Source organism: Psittacula echo (genome assembly GCF_963264785.1).
Source record: "Psittacula echo genome assembly, chromosome: 2".
NCBI lineage: Eukaryota > Metazoa > Chordata > Aves > Psittaciformes > Psittacidae > Psittacula > Psittacula echo.
The window spans coordinates 29,194,466-29,209,602 of record NC_137737.1 but is presented as its reverse complement, the minus strand read 5'-3'; the positions used below and the strand labels follow the sequence as shown (position 1 = coordinate 29,209,602).

General features: G+C 36.1%; 1 protein-coding gene across 1 annotated transcript in view; it reads right to left on the bottom strand.

The window, feature by feature from the left end:
- The window catches only part of CRPPA (CDP-L-ribitol pyrophosphorylase A), a gene marked incomplete at both ends in the record, with an annotated part of 121,063 nt that overhangs the window by 79,581 nt on the left and 26,345 nt on the right, over positions 1–15,137 (bottom strand). The gene's annotated exons all lie outside the window — the stretch shown is intronic.

Genomic DNA, 15,137 nt, shown 5'->3' with positions numbered 1-15,137 from the left:
ACTTTTCAGCAATCATAGATTCTCTTTCACTAATTAAACCTTACATCTCAAGAGTCCTGTCCAGAATCATACATGCAGTATTAGGTAGGTAGGTTCAGGATGGATCAGAAATAAAAATCTTCCAAGAAGCTTATGCCAAATTCTACATATCCAGCAAAGTATTACAAAAGTAAATCAACACTTTGTAACCACAAATGAATTAGATTAGGTGATGCAAGTATCCTGCTAAACTTCTATGTTATTAACTAATTCAATAAGAACTCACATATATAAAAAAGGTTTGGCAGAGTTGAGGCCTCACCAGAAGAAATCACCAGCCTTCTAGTGACAAACTTCTAGAGTATGGGAACAAGTTAAGAAATTGTAGAAGCAAGACTTCAGTGCCTTGGCTGGTTCGTTTTTTTGTAGCATATAAAAAGGATAGTAGCAATTAAGAATCTCTGTATTTCTTTTATGTTTCCCTCTACAATTTTCTTCAGTTCTCTTCACACAAAATTGCAAAGTTTCATGCTGTTCCATGAGCCTTGCAGATTAAGCAGCAACAAAAACAAAATCAGGAAAAAAAGAAGTTTGTCCACTTTTTGGTCACCTGTAAAAGGCATTCTTCTCTCAACGTGCCCTTCCCAAGTGGTATGGCTTCCTATAGTTAGTGATTATAAGAATCCTATTAATGGAAAACTGAGTAGGGAACAGAATCTCTTAAGCCAAAACACAGGTAGGTACAAAAGCAGCAATGAGGAGCTTATTGGACAGGATTACCTCAAGATGAATTGACTCAATTTAGGTAAAAAAGTTCTAGTCTCTTTTCATACTGCTGAATTACCAGTCCATCCAGAAACATGAATAACACATAACAAAGAAGTATAATTTAAGACAAGGTCTTTCATAAAACTGGATTAATATGATAAGACCACAGGCTAACTAGCCCAGTATCCAGTCTCTAGTAGAAGCTAAGAGTGAATAGGCAAGACTAAGTAAATAAGAACAAGGCATTCACATCTTCTTACATTCCCAGAATATTTGCTTGGCTTCATATGAAGCTATTCTTCTGGCTTAGGAAATACCTAAACTAAGAAGTCCCCAAGGGACACACTGAACCAGAAGCAACTGCCTTAACAGTCCTCAGTGAATTACAGGAATCCTGAATCCACTCAATTACTTTTTGAATAGTGGTATTTTTTTAGCACCTGCATCAGGGATCATCTGAGTTATCACTCTTTTCATTACACGCTCTGTTGTTCTGACAGAAAACAGAGTGCAAAACCACCTTTTCAGCCCTTCAATATGCTCCACCACATCTCTTCTCTCATCCTTCCACAGGTAAAGAGATCAACATCTATTCAGTCATTTCATGTGTGGAACTTACTTCAAAACTCCAATCAACCATTTTGCCCTCCTTTACATTTATCTACACTTACCTATCAATTTACCATAGCATCCTTCTATAAATCTTATTAGTTAGCCTACATCTCTACTGCCCAGAAAAAAATGGAAAAATGGGTACCTCCACTTCCTGTTCCAAATTACCTATAAGCAAAATGAACTGCACAGGTCCCAGCACAGATATTCACAAAACTCCACTGGGATTTACTGCTATGAAAACTGGTCATGCTCTTTGCTTTTTATCTTCTAACAAATAATCTGCTCTGATAAATCCTTACTCTTATCCCAAATCTGCAGAGTTCCTTTAAGGAGCCGTTGGTAAAAGCTTCAGGGAAACATCTTATTACGCAAGCTGGCTGTTACCAGCTTCAGCAACCTCAAAAAAGATGCCAGAAAATTCCTTAAAGAACAATAAATTCTGCAGTGCATAAGCTTTCCATTACAAATGCTGAAATAACCCTTCCATTGTGTCAAATTTAACCATGTATCCACAAATTTGTGTTTTAAATAAAGTGTGACAGTCCAGATACCGTGCTCAGTAATTCAGTCTCCTCCAGGATTCAAGAATTCTGAATTGTCAAGAATACGAAAGTCTACGTGGGTTAAAGAATATCCAAATAAGAGTGCTGATATACAATTTGCCTTTTAAAGAAGATTTTTAGCTTTTATTCTTGTTTTATAATGCATCAGTGAAATTTAGGAATTCATCAGCATTATATATATGAATTGTATTGTTAACACAGACAGACATCTTAGGAAAATCAAGTTATCACTTTTATGTTATTTAAAGTAGTAATTTTTGTCATTTTAGTTTTCATGACTGCAATCAAAAAGAAGAGTCTCTTATACAGCCCACTTAGAAAAGTAATTCAAGCGTTATACTGCTCTTTGGAAGTTTTTAAGCATTTGAATAACAAAACAGAATAGACACAAGAAGATATACTGACATGAAAGATTTCTTTCAGAATACTATAGAAAACAGGAGGTTCAAAAAAGACACTTTGGAATATTTTTAAATTGAACAGAAAATATTAATATTTCTTTAAATAATCAAAAAGGTCAATAGAAAATACAAAGGAATAGGGAACTCTAGCTCCAAAGTATACAAAATGGAGTGATCTCTTTAGGAAAGAGGCCCAGAGATAAATTGCCAATGAAACCAGAAATGGCCTAGTAACTTTCAATTGCAAATATTTATTATGTTTCCTTTTCCTTTTTTTTCTGTTTTAGTTTTAAGAAAGATTTTCTGATAGAACGCAAACTATTCTCTATTAAAGTGAATAATACAAAGATTAAAAAAACCCCAACTATTTTTATTTTGCCTCAGAATGGAAGAGAAAATTTCAGTAAAATTTATCTGTGAAAAAAATTACTTTGAATTAAAATTAAGCTACATTTTTAAACACATGGGTAAGGAATTATACTAGGGCAAGACTAAGCAATTCCAACTTTTTAGCAAGGTATTAATTACAGATAATTAGTAGGGAGTGGAGAAGTTCCATAAATGGGCTAAAGCATCTTAAGGGTATTGCTGGCTTCAAGGGATGAAATATGACACAAAGCAAAGTAATAATTAAAAACATATTTCACCAACACTTGTACATCATGACATTTACCACTCTAATTATCTGTAATTGTTTAAACCTAAACACATTGTCACAGTGTACTTTTCTGCAAGTCTAATACAGTGATGTCAGAGCAGAACAATGAAATGGAAGCAACAGCTCAAGACCAGCTTAGTTTACGTATTATTCGTACAATAAACAGATCCAGAAGTGAAACCTGAAATCCATATTTAAGGTACAGAATTTGAAAGCTTCTGTATTGCGCTAAGAAATTCAGTTAACGAATTAAGCATTATCAGGGAGTGTCTATAATGAAAAGTTGTGGCATATCTATGTGGAAATCTCTTAGTGAGCCAAGCATGCAAATGTTCACATCTTAAGCCTTCTGTATGTATTTCATTGTACCTCTAGAGCCAATTTACACTACAACAATCTGTTAAAAACTCTTTTTTCCAAAGTCTCTCTTTAACTGAAAGGCTTTTTAACATAAAGTTTGACAGAATACAGTTAACTTAACTTGACATGCACACATAGCTTTGAGAAACAATAGACACAGTTTAAGTTTCAGACCACAGATTTGAAATGGTAGAAACAGCTGGAAATATTGGCACAAAACATATCCACAAAAGAAAGCAAGCAGATTAGTTTAGCTTTTTAAATGACAGAGAAGGAAATATGTTATTTAAAAATGCTTTTGAACTGTTGAATATTCAAAGGAGTTCTACTAGGTAGTTTTGGGGACTGACTTTTTTGTGGGTGATTTTTGTTTGCTTTGAAGAGTGGATGTTTGAATAAAGTGCTATGGGTGGAGCAAGATCCAAATTTTAGCATTACACCAATTCTTCTTCCCCTGCCCCCTAGATTAGTTTGAAAATATTTTGTTAAATAATATTAGCTCCTAAAATGCAAACTATATTGTTGTTACTTAGCCATAAACATGGAAAAAGGGTTTAGAAAAGACTGTCCAGCCCTTATCTCCCTGGTAGTTAGTAACAGTCTATAAGCTAAATTGTTTCAGTACAATACTTTGAACAAGTAAAATCATAAAGAAGCAACATTTAACATTAGTAATTGCTTTTAGTGTTAACATGCATCATTTTACTGTATCTTTATACTGATAAAAGATTTTGAATGCATATATTGGCAATTGCGAATATAATATATATATAATATATTGGGAATAATTTATATATTGGGAATAATATATATAATATTGGGAATAATTGCATATAATGGGAATTGGTAACCATAGAGTCGAACAAAGACAGAGGCAAGAAAAATTTTCATTACAACACTGATTTTTTTTACTTTTTCATCATTCCTTAGTTTCATAATAAGGAAACAAAATCAATATTCTTTATGTATTAATCGAAAGAAAATCTTCCAATCTGTTCCTTTACACAGGTACCCTTGAAACTTGTGTAAAGTCAGTCTTCTACACTTCTGTAACCATCAGCTATGTCATCTTTAGTGCTTTTTCCAGTGTCAGCAGTAAGTGTCTCCATTTTACTCTTCCATGTGAATCCACTCTATAACAATATCAGAACACTTGCAATTAAAATGTGTAAGTAATTAACAATAGCAGAGCTTTATGACTTTTCCAGATCCTTGCAAATCAAGTTTCCACTGCTGAACTGCCAGGGTACATCAGGAACAGTCATCATCAGGAACATTTTGCTAAGTTAAAAAAGCAGCAGCCACAAGCTCTTGCTGAACCTCAACTGGCCTATTTTTATCATATTTTAAAAAGATTTAAATCTTTTTGCCATGTTCATTACCATGGAAACTAAAAAACACTGAATCCAACAGTGGATATGCAGCAAGCACTCAGCCTACAGTGATACACCACAGCTAAATGAGAAATAGCAAAAGCAGCAAACAGAAGGAGGCAACACGTGAACATGGAAACAGTGAGATTAATGTGAGTTCAGATAAGCTCATCTCTAAAACAATTTCTACTGTAGCTAATTATTACAACTGCTGTGACATACATACAGATGCTGTAGTGCTCCACAGTGAAGAGAATAAAGACACAGCAATTTGCTCTGTAACAAAATTAAGCAGTCCACACTGCCATCACCTGCAACCATGTTCTATTCTCCTCTGTAGACACAAGCTCCCAGGTCAAGTCAGCTATGCATTTTCTTCCTATTAGTCTTCTTTGAAAGCAGTTTATAACCTCTCTTTATGTTGAAGCTGACAATTACTGTTCACTGTGCACAACCTACTGCTAGGCAGTAAGAGTCCCATAGGCAAGAGTGCAGAGCACAAACACACTGTGTGAGCAACATGAAACTTAATTTCCCTATCACTATCGCAAGTTTTAGCTACTAGCTGAGGTAGGGGATAACTCTGCCTTTTTCCTTGGGTTTGGTTATTTTTTTTTTTAACTTTAAAACATAAATTTGCTTCAAAAATTAATGTCACAAAATGTAAAAGCTGAAACAGTAGGATTCAGAAATGCATGTGGATGCAGAGAACAAGTATTTATATCAAAGTTTGCACTTCTGAACATAAGTTAAACAAAATCACTGTGTAAGATCTAGCAACATATTTTTAATATAGATATTTCTGTCCATTTTTGACAGGTTCCTTCAACTTTCTTTTTGTTCTAAGGAACAAATCACGCATGATTCTGTGACCAGAAGTCAGGATCTAGACTAATGAGCTAGATTAAAAAGCTATTGTTTTGTGTTCCATTTTATCAAAACCACTAAGAAAAGCTGTCGTTCACTTTGATTTAGATTCATCACGGAATCAATACAACAAAAACACAGAAATAAGCTAACTGGACAGAAAAGACAGCCACTAGACTGTCATTTTCTAGCTCTGACCTCAAAATGAAACAGAAGCTGGAGTATAATCACAAGACTAGGTTTTAGACCCAGCATCCTTAAGAGTGACTCTGGACAAAAGAAACAGGAAGATGAAGTTTTAAAATTCTCTTGAGATAGCTAAGAGCTAACCTTTCTGTTTTTAAATCCATGCCTTAAGATACTTGCAAATAGTTTACAGGACTATCATGACAGTGCTTGTATCACTGCCTCAGGTTGCGCCAGGGGAGGTTTATATTGGATATGAGGAAAAATTTCTTCTCTGAAAGAGTTTGTTAACAGACTGCCCAAGGAAGTGGTTGAGTCACCATTCCTGGAGGTATTTAAAAGATGTGTAGATGTCACGCTCAGGGACATGGTCTAGTCATGGACTTGGCAGTGCTGGATAAACAGGTGGATTTGATGACCTTAAAGGTCTTTCCCAACCTTAACAACTCTATGTTTCTATAATTCAAGCCTATCCTTTAAGTCTTAATCTTATTCTAGCTGCTACTGCTTCTGACTTTGCAAAGAAGAAGTCCAAACAAACCAATCATCCTGTAAAAGAAGTACACATGTTTGACTTTATACCAAAATCATAAACCCAACTACTACTGTAATTTTGAGCAACCATAGCCTTGTTCGAAAATTACACAGAGAGCCCTAATCCCTATATACCCAGAGTAATCCCTAATTCAGTCCTTCCAGTGAATAAGGTATGCTATGTTCTCCTAGCCAAATCATGTGCCATTGGAGGGGGAGGGGTGTGTGTGAAGAGGGCGAAGTGCAGCTTTGCTATTCAGGAATAAAAACTCAATCAAGAATAACTGGAGGTGCTTTGCTGAGAAAAAAAGGGCACTGGCAGGCACAAACAAGACATGTCAAGGGTTGTGTCTACATTACCAATAAGGTATGCAGGAGGGGTTCTTTTTGGTCTTTCCTGAATCCCTACTTAGAATCATATGAAATGCACTCAACTGTGCAGCTGGAGAGCTCAAAGTCATTTTCCTTCTGGTGGAATCAAGGTGAAAGTCATATGCAAGGGCACCTGCTAAAGCTCATCATTTGCAGTGTGGCCCCAGCACCCAGAACTCAGCATGCATTGTGTTCATACGACTGTCAACTGGGATGAGTATTGCTGCTGGTGAAGTCCCAGTTTACACATTCAATTCTGATACAGTAACATATGATCAAAAATCAAACCTCAGTCTTCCCCTTCATCTTTCTTCCTTTTGCCACACCAGTAGGTATATTCCTAAAGCTACTCCAACAAAGACCACACAAACTAGCATAATGAAAATAACAAACTAGATGAAAATCAACAATGGTACTGGTATGAACATGAAATACCTCATGCAACTAGAGCTAATTATTAATCAGATTGACTTCACAAACCAAGTCCTGAGTAATCATGAGACAGTCTCAATTTTTCTAATATCAGAAAAGGACACAGAAGTCATTTTGAGGATGTAGCTGAAACATAGAATTTCAGACCTCATATACAATTTCACCTTTTTAAAAAAACATATTTTAGCTATAACTTCAAGGAGAAATAAGAAAATGTTAATATTCTACATGACAACAGTAGTAATCAAAATACTGTTAAGGCTCACTCTTTACACTTTAAAAAACTATCTTGTAAATTGGAAAAATACTTGGAAAAGAGTTATAGGGACAAGATAAAGACAAAACAATCTTGTCCCAATGTAGAAAACTACAGATTATTTAGGTTATTCTAGGAAAATGTAAAGAAGTGTTCACATTCTCCCTGTGAAGAGATTTCATATATGGAGTTCTAAAATTAAGCAACCAACAGAGAATTTAGTCAGATTTAGAAGCAGAGGTGAGCCAAATTTATGTTTTATTTTTAAATAAAATAAATGCATGTTTTATTTTTAGGTTTTTTTTAACCGATAAGATAATTCACTCTTGGTACAATTTACTTAAGAGAATCACCTCTTGAAATTCTGCAAGATCATAAATGGTCTTTTTTCTTGCCTCTTGATACACTAAACCATCAGTAGCTAGGACAGCAAAAGCTCTAGCATCACCACCTTGTTTTCTTATTTGCTCTCTCAAAACAAGCAGCAGATGACAATTTAGATGGGTGGTCTCCTTTATGCTGAATACAGTGACTCTTGCTCAGTATTCAGCATTTTTGAACCTGTGCCAAACGTGTGATTCTTGTGGATAGAGTAAACTTATCAGTGTAAATCCAGTAACAATACTCTCATAATCCAGTCTAACTTCCAACTTGACTAATGGCAGTGTGTCTCCCTAACATACACCCTCCAAATTATGTCTGAAGACAAAATGCCTTTTCACTGCTACAGAGATGCCAGATTTCACCCAGGGTGTGGCAGCTTTGCACCACTGCACCAAACAATTCCAAGAGCTAATATATAAATTCACACAGTGCTTTGAGATCCTACAGGATGAGGAGTGCCATAAAATGGAAGTAATTATTCCATTAACAAAAAAAACCTTTTTATTTTTTTCTTATGCAAGGCATTAGAATTTCTCCAAACATTCTTGTGGCAGAAATTAATTAGGGCAAGGTGGGGATTCATACAATATCCTGGCTCTACCATTGTGCCAGAGAACTAATCAAGTACAGAGCTATCTAAACTAGCATAGTTTTCTTGACAGACCACCAATCTAGCTTCAGCTTTTGATTAAATGAAACCATTACTGACAAAATTAATTTAGTACATTTACCCTGAAAAGTATTCTGTGGAATTTAGGTTTTAAGCATAGGGAAAGGGAAGGTTTTAAGCATAAGGTAGACTTTAAGGATAGGAAAAGGAGAAAAAAATACTTATTCCTCTTAATGTCAGGACAAAAAATGCCACGTGAAATAACTGCAAAATTTCCCTGGAAAAAGTCTCAGAATCACAACTTGAAGACCGTGTAAATTCAGATATCATTTAGGTGAGGCTGACAACCCCATATTTAAGCAACAGTGTGCATGCATCTGCCTGAAGATGAGTGGAGAAAGGGCAGATCCAAATCCACTGCAAACTAGAGTTATTAAGAATCAGCTCCATTGCAATTTTGTTTCAAAACAAAAAAAATTACCAATTTTCAGCAAGAAAGAAATGGAACAGAACGCAGGTTCTACTGAAATTCCAAAGAAATCATCTTTTAAATGGGACTAAAACCAGAGGTAAATCCAAGCTGAAATGGACTACAACAATGAAAGGGTGCTGTTAAGAAAGTAAAAATCTTTTTGTGTAAGGAGAAATGAGATACTGGGTTTTCTTTCAAAATTCAGGAGCTATACAGGTTTCCTTATCAAACAATCAGATCTATTATTCTAACGACCCATGGACAAATCAGCAGAAAGACTTACTTTGTTAGGCTATTTCAGATGCTTAGATTGCACATTGAAAAACTCAGAGATATTCCCCATCTTGACACTAGCATACAGCTAATTAAAATCTGTATTATAATACCATCAAAGGATCTGGATTAGGAATTTCAACAAGATGAAGCAATCCATGCTACTTTACTATTCAGCCAAGTAGGTTGACTTAGACCAACCAAGTAGGTAGTTACTCTAAAACTGTTATTACCTATTACATTTCATAGGCAGATGGAAGTATGCTGTCTTTAGGACTCCATACAAAGAAGGGCATTGGCTTGTAAAACTGGCCTCATACAAATCATACAAGTAGTAGATTATGATTATTTTAGCTAGCTCTTGTCTAATTAGTGAATGACTTCTTAATTCAGTATTTCAGAATACAGCTGATGATGGGGAAAAAAAGCTATTCCAGACACAAACTGCATTCCAGACACAAACTGGAATGCAGAATAAGGAAAAACACAACAATGATCTTATATGGCATGTATTTAGGAGACCTGAATGTATAACTACAAAATCCTAAAGCAAAGTGGGTGATCAAAGCTGGGGATTATGGAAAAGGAAGTGGATCTCCATACACATGCACAGAGCATATAAAACCCACAAAATTCATTTGAAGAAGCAAGAGGTAAACTGACCATCCTTACAACATAATATACTTTATAAAAGATGTCTGATGCTCTTTTACAAAGATGAAGGCCAAGAAACAATCTATTACAACTTATGATATATCTTTACATCTTACCTGGTTTTTTGCCATATATTAAATAAAATGGTGATCTCTTTCAGTGTTTTTACATGAAAGAAACAAACAGCTCTAACCCGTATCATCAATTCATGACTGCAAAGCATCAGGTAAAAAAAGTTTCTCCAAGTGAAAGTTTACAGGAGGTAAATATTCAGCTGATCAGCCTTGCCACAACTTAGATGCCTTGACATACAAAAAACTTTATATTTGGTGAATGTTAAAAACAGCTGAAGTGCCTTGAAGATTCAGATAACTTTAGCCCTAAGAGGGAGGCAAACAGTGGGGTTTTTTTTTCAGGATTCCAGCATTAGGCTCAAATGGCCAAATTCTGCCTCACTTATATTTCGACCTTTCAGTCCTTTTTCTGAATCTCACCCTTGCTTCCAAAGTTGCCAAGGTTTTAGTCAACAATTTGTCCACTACTGTTCATTTAATCGCCTGCTGCTCCTGGCAATATTAATTTGACAGACATCTGACTTCTCTAACAAAGAATGAACCCACAGGAAAATACCCAAATCAGTCTAGACATTTTGCCTTGAAGGACTTGCCCGATCTATGCCAAAATACTACTAAACTGCTACAGCTGACTCCACTTTCCTGCTACAGAGAATACTAAAACGTTTCACACATGTTTGAAGAAGAATCCCAGTAATTTGTGCCCTTTCAAAAAGCACTTTAGAAGTTTACAAAATCCACATGGAATACACTCCCTATTATTTACATACAGAGAAGACAATACTTTGAGCAAATACTTCTACAATGGGCCTAACAACAGCCAACTTCCTTTCTTACTGTGGCAAATTCTTCCCTGAACACTCTCAGGGTTTTATTAGACAAGAAAAATTTTGGGATTTCCTTTTCTCCTACTGAGGACCAGGTTGGACAGTTTGCAGAATATCTCTTCTCCCCATCTCAACCACATCTGCAGACATCTTGCAATAATTATTTTGAGGAGCTGGAAGAACATCTGCCTCCCAGAATTTAGCATCAAAGTATTTGCATGATTTTCCCTGACACACTATTATTTTGTATCTTGTCATTACTATGCTTATATATAGCAGCTCTCTGTTATGCAGACAGATGATTTAACGTACCACAAGTAAATGTGACTGCTCATTATCCAAGAAGTGGGTAATGTTGGCTATGAAGAGATGTACTAATTCAGTGTAGTCCCCAAAACTACTTATCTTTACATAGTTTCCACACATAGAATCCCTAAAGTCAGTCTGTTCCATATGGATATCTGTAAGGAAGTTATAGACATGCATAAGAGTAACACCTCTAATCATACTGAAGCTCATCCTCCTTCAATGAATATTCCTCTTCCAGATCCTTTAATTCATCTTCGTTGCTCTGAATAGCTAAATAAAAACTTCCAAAATCTACAAAAGGTTGAGTATCAAGAGATGATTAAACTAACTACACATGCAATACAACCACCTTCCATAATGGTTTTTGTGGCAAATTGGCCTGTCCCAGGTACAGAAGATCTTGAGGCTAAGGGTAAAACAACTTATAAAAGATTACCAGGAAAAAACTGTGTATCAATTTTAATTTTTCTTTTAAGATTGTTAGTAACCTATCACTCTATCCTTAAATAGTGCGCAGACTTCGCCAAGTCATCTACATGTGACGGATTAATGCAGAATAGCCTTCTAACATGTTCCAGCCTTTCTTCAGCTGCGTGTAGTTCTTCCCTTTGACAAGGTTCTCAGCTGCAGCAGACTGGTCACACTGGTGTGCAATTCTACTGTATTTCCAGCATTCATGTTTACTGCTTTAACCATCATATCATCTCCGCTAGGCTTTTTGTTTACATCCTGACACATAAGCTAGTCAGGACCTTTTACATACCACTCCTCTACTGCTTCCATTTTCAGTTGTTTCTCTTCCAGATCAAGAAAGACAAAGCTTTTTAATTGTTCCTGCTACCTTCCTTACTTTGGCAGATCCATTTCAAATACATAGTGCTTTGTTAAGTTTGGGTATTTCAGCCTTTGCATATTGTGGTTGTGTTACTTTGCACACTAATGTGACATGACACAAGATGCTTTGTGTTAAAGACAAAAGATCTGAGATCAGTATACAATAATGACAACATGTCAGAAATAGGTATTACAGAAATCAGTCTCAGCCTACTCTAATTAAAGGAAAAAGGTAGTCTACCTGACTTCCCGATACTCTAATTCCTTAAAAGATACTGCTCCAGGGGAACACTTGACTTCCAGTAAGTGAAGTCTTCCCCCCACCCTCCTCTTCCCAGGCTTACAGGATCATATTTTGCATTTGCTCCTATTTAAATTAAAAAGCTGTACAGAAACATGAAACTACCTTAAGCAAAAATGAACAAGTCTGGTCTAAAGAATTTATCCTTTATTTGCTATCTTTGGATAGAGTGGATTTGCAATTAACACTTAAACTTTTCTGATTTCCCTTAGGGCTGGTACATATAGAAAAGGAACATGTGTTTCCTAAGATCAAGATTTTAATTCTTACTAACTTAAAAAGAAAAAAAAAGAAAAAAAAAAAATCTACTGATGGGTTTTGTCCTGAATAGGTAGAACTAAAGTAAATCACAGGTTCTGCAATTTTGCAACTTTTCCACTGGATTTACTAGCTAGAGGCTTCCATTTTTTATTTTACAAAGTTTAATTTGTTCACTACTAATATTAACTGAAGGTTACTGGCATGGTTCATTACATAGTAAAGGAAACAAGAACTTACAAATTAGGACACACCAGAACTAAAAGCACTGATGCCATATTACGTTTACCCCCTTAACGCGTTTTATGTTCTTTTACCCAACATCCCAAGGAAAACCCCTGATAAGGTAAAGCCTCCTGTCTGCAAGATACCACATACACTGCAAACACGGTTCTTTCTCCCCTTGCAATTGTTTGCACCTGTTATTTGTCCACCTTGGTCAAGCATGCATCATACAAATAAAAGCTAGAACTTTTCTAAATTTCATAAATTTAACAAATTGAAGGGCATGAAATTAGTGCTGTACTTCATAAGAATATGAGGTGAGGAGGCATAAATATGAGTGACACAGTAACACTCACAGGCGTATGTAAGGAGGCCTGTATAATTCATCCTTTCCCACCTCAGGACTATCCCAATATAAATGAAGTTTCCAACAACTGGAAAAAGTGAAATAACACCGCCATTTTCAAGAAGATGAAAATGGAAGACCCAAGGAACTACAGACCAGTCAGTCTCACCTCTGTGCCTGGCAAAATCTTGGAGCAGATTCTCCTGGAATGCATGCTAAGGCACATGAAAAACAAAAGGTGGTTGGTGACAGCCAACATGACTTCACTAAGAGGAAATCCTGCCTGACCAATTTGGTGGCCTTCTATGATGGGGCCACCAAACTGATGGATAGCAGCAAGCAGTTGATGCTATCGACCTGCACTTGTGCACAACATTCTTGTCTCTAAACTGGAGAGACATAAATTTGATGGATGGACCACTCAGTGGATAAAGAACTGGCTGGATGACTGCATGCAGAGAGTTGTGGTCAATGGCTCAATGTCCAATTGTAGACTAGTAACGAGTGGTGTCTCTCAGGGATCAGTGTTGGGACCAATCTTGTTCAACATCTTTGTCAGCAACATGGACTGTAGTGACAGAAGGAGTAATGGGTTTAAACTTAAAACAGGGGAAGTTCAGGTTAGATATAAGGAAGAAGTTCTCTACTGTGAGAGTGGTGAGGAAATAGAATAGGTTGCCCAGAGAAGTGGTAAACGCTCTATCCCTGGACATGTTCAAGTCCAGGTTGGACAGGGCCTTGGGCGACATGGTCAAGTGTGAGGCATCCCTGGCCACGGCAGGGGGTTTGAAACTACATGATCTTCAGGTCCTTTCCAACCCTAACCATTCTATGATTCTAAATTCCAAAGTCCTACTACAAAGTGAAGGCATCGGTATTTCACTGAAACAGAATAAAACAGCTGTTTTGCCATGCTTCATAGAACCATCTGAACACAGAGGCTTGCAACAGAAAACCTTAAGCAGTGTTACACATAAGGGTAGGAGCCAAAATTCCGTAATGCCTATGCATTTATTATAGCTAAGTATGCATTTATTATAGCTAAGTGCTCTATCTAATGACACATAAATCAGATTAGTGAGGTCTTTTGATCAAGACACCATTTTTGCTCCACTGGCTGTTGTGGGCTCTGAACAGTTGCTTAATTTCAATATTGACTTTAAATATTTTCAAGTCTGGCTTATGTGATGTCCAATACAGGGGCCAAGAGATACCCTGAGTTAAAAGTAAAATGGAGAACAATGTTACAGAAACTTCATTAAAATGTTCAAATCAGTATCACTATTCCGAAGTGGAAGAAGTAGCTATTTCCTGAACAGTGGTCTTCTGACCCTGCTGCACTGGAGCAATTATCATTTGAGGTAGAATACTGTAAAGCTTTCCCTTCCCTGCTGCACCTCCACTTACCTGCTGCATCATAAGACAGCAGACACAAAGTACTCCCAATTCTGCTTTCTCCAAGAAACAACAACGGTTCACAAGCTGCTTGCATTCCCCCAATAAAAAAGTAAAAATAAGCCACATCTGAATGCCTTTTTTTTTTTTTCCCCTCTCAAGCACATACAGATATCAAAAAAGTTGCTTCCACCACTACTTGATGTTAAAATTGATGCTTACTGAAAAAGTCTGAGATTATTTTTTAAGAAATATTTTTATAAATCTACAGTATTGTTTCAGTGTGGTTAAGAAGCATTCTTCAAAATTATTCAAAACCATCAGAAGATCTAGCAGTATCCAGTACCTCACCAACATTTTTTGGATTGGTGTGTAAAAATCATTACTATAATTTTTTAATCAAGCAAGAAACAAAAAAAAGTTTTCTAAGGAAATTACTTTTAATTTTATAAAGATTGTACAAAACTATTTTTAGATATTTTAGTGGTGTTAATAGCTTAATATTTTCTAGTTCTAAATACATCCAATCCAGCAATAAATGGAGAAGGAGCACTAGTCTACTTTGCCAAGACTGGTATCAGACAAGAGCAAAAAAGACCACAGAAGGCAAACGTGTAAAAATCAGAGAACTGACCTTTAATTGAATGTTGCAATTTAGTGGTCAGGATACTCAGAGATCTTACATTCATGAAAAACAACATATCTGGAAGTAAACTTCATAAATCTACCTACTCATATCAAATGATGCATCTGATGCATTAAATAGAGACAGTTTAAAAGCAGTATTCCACATTACCCACAATGTAACTGA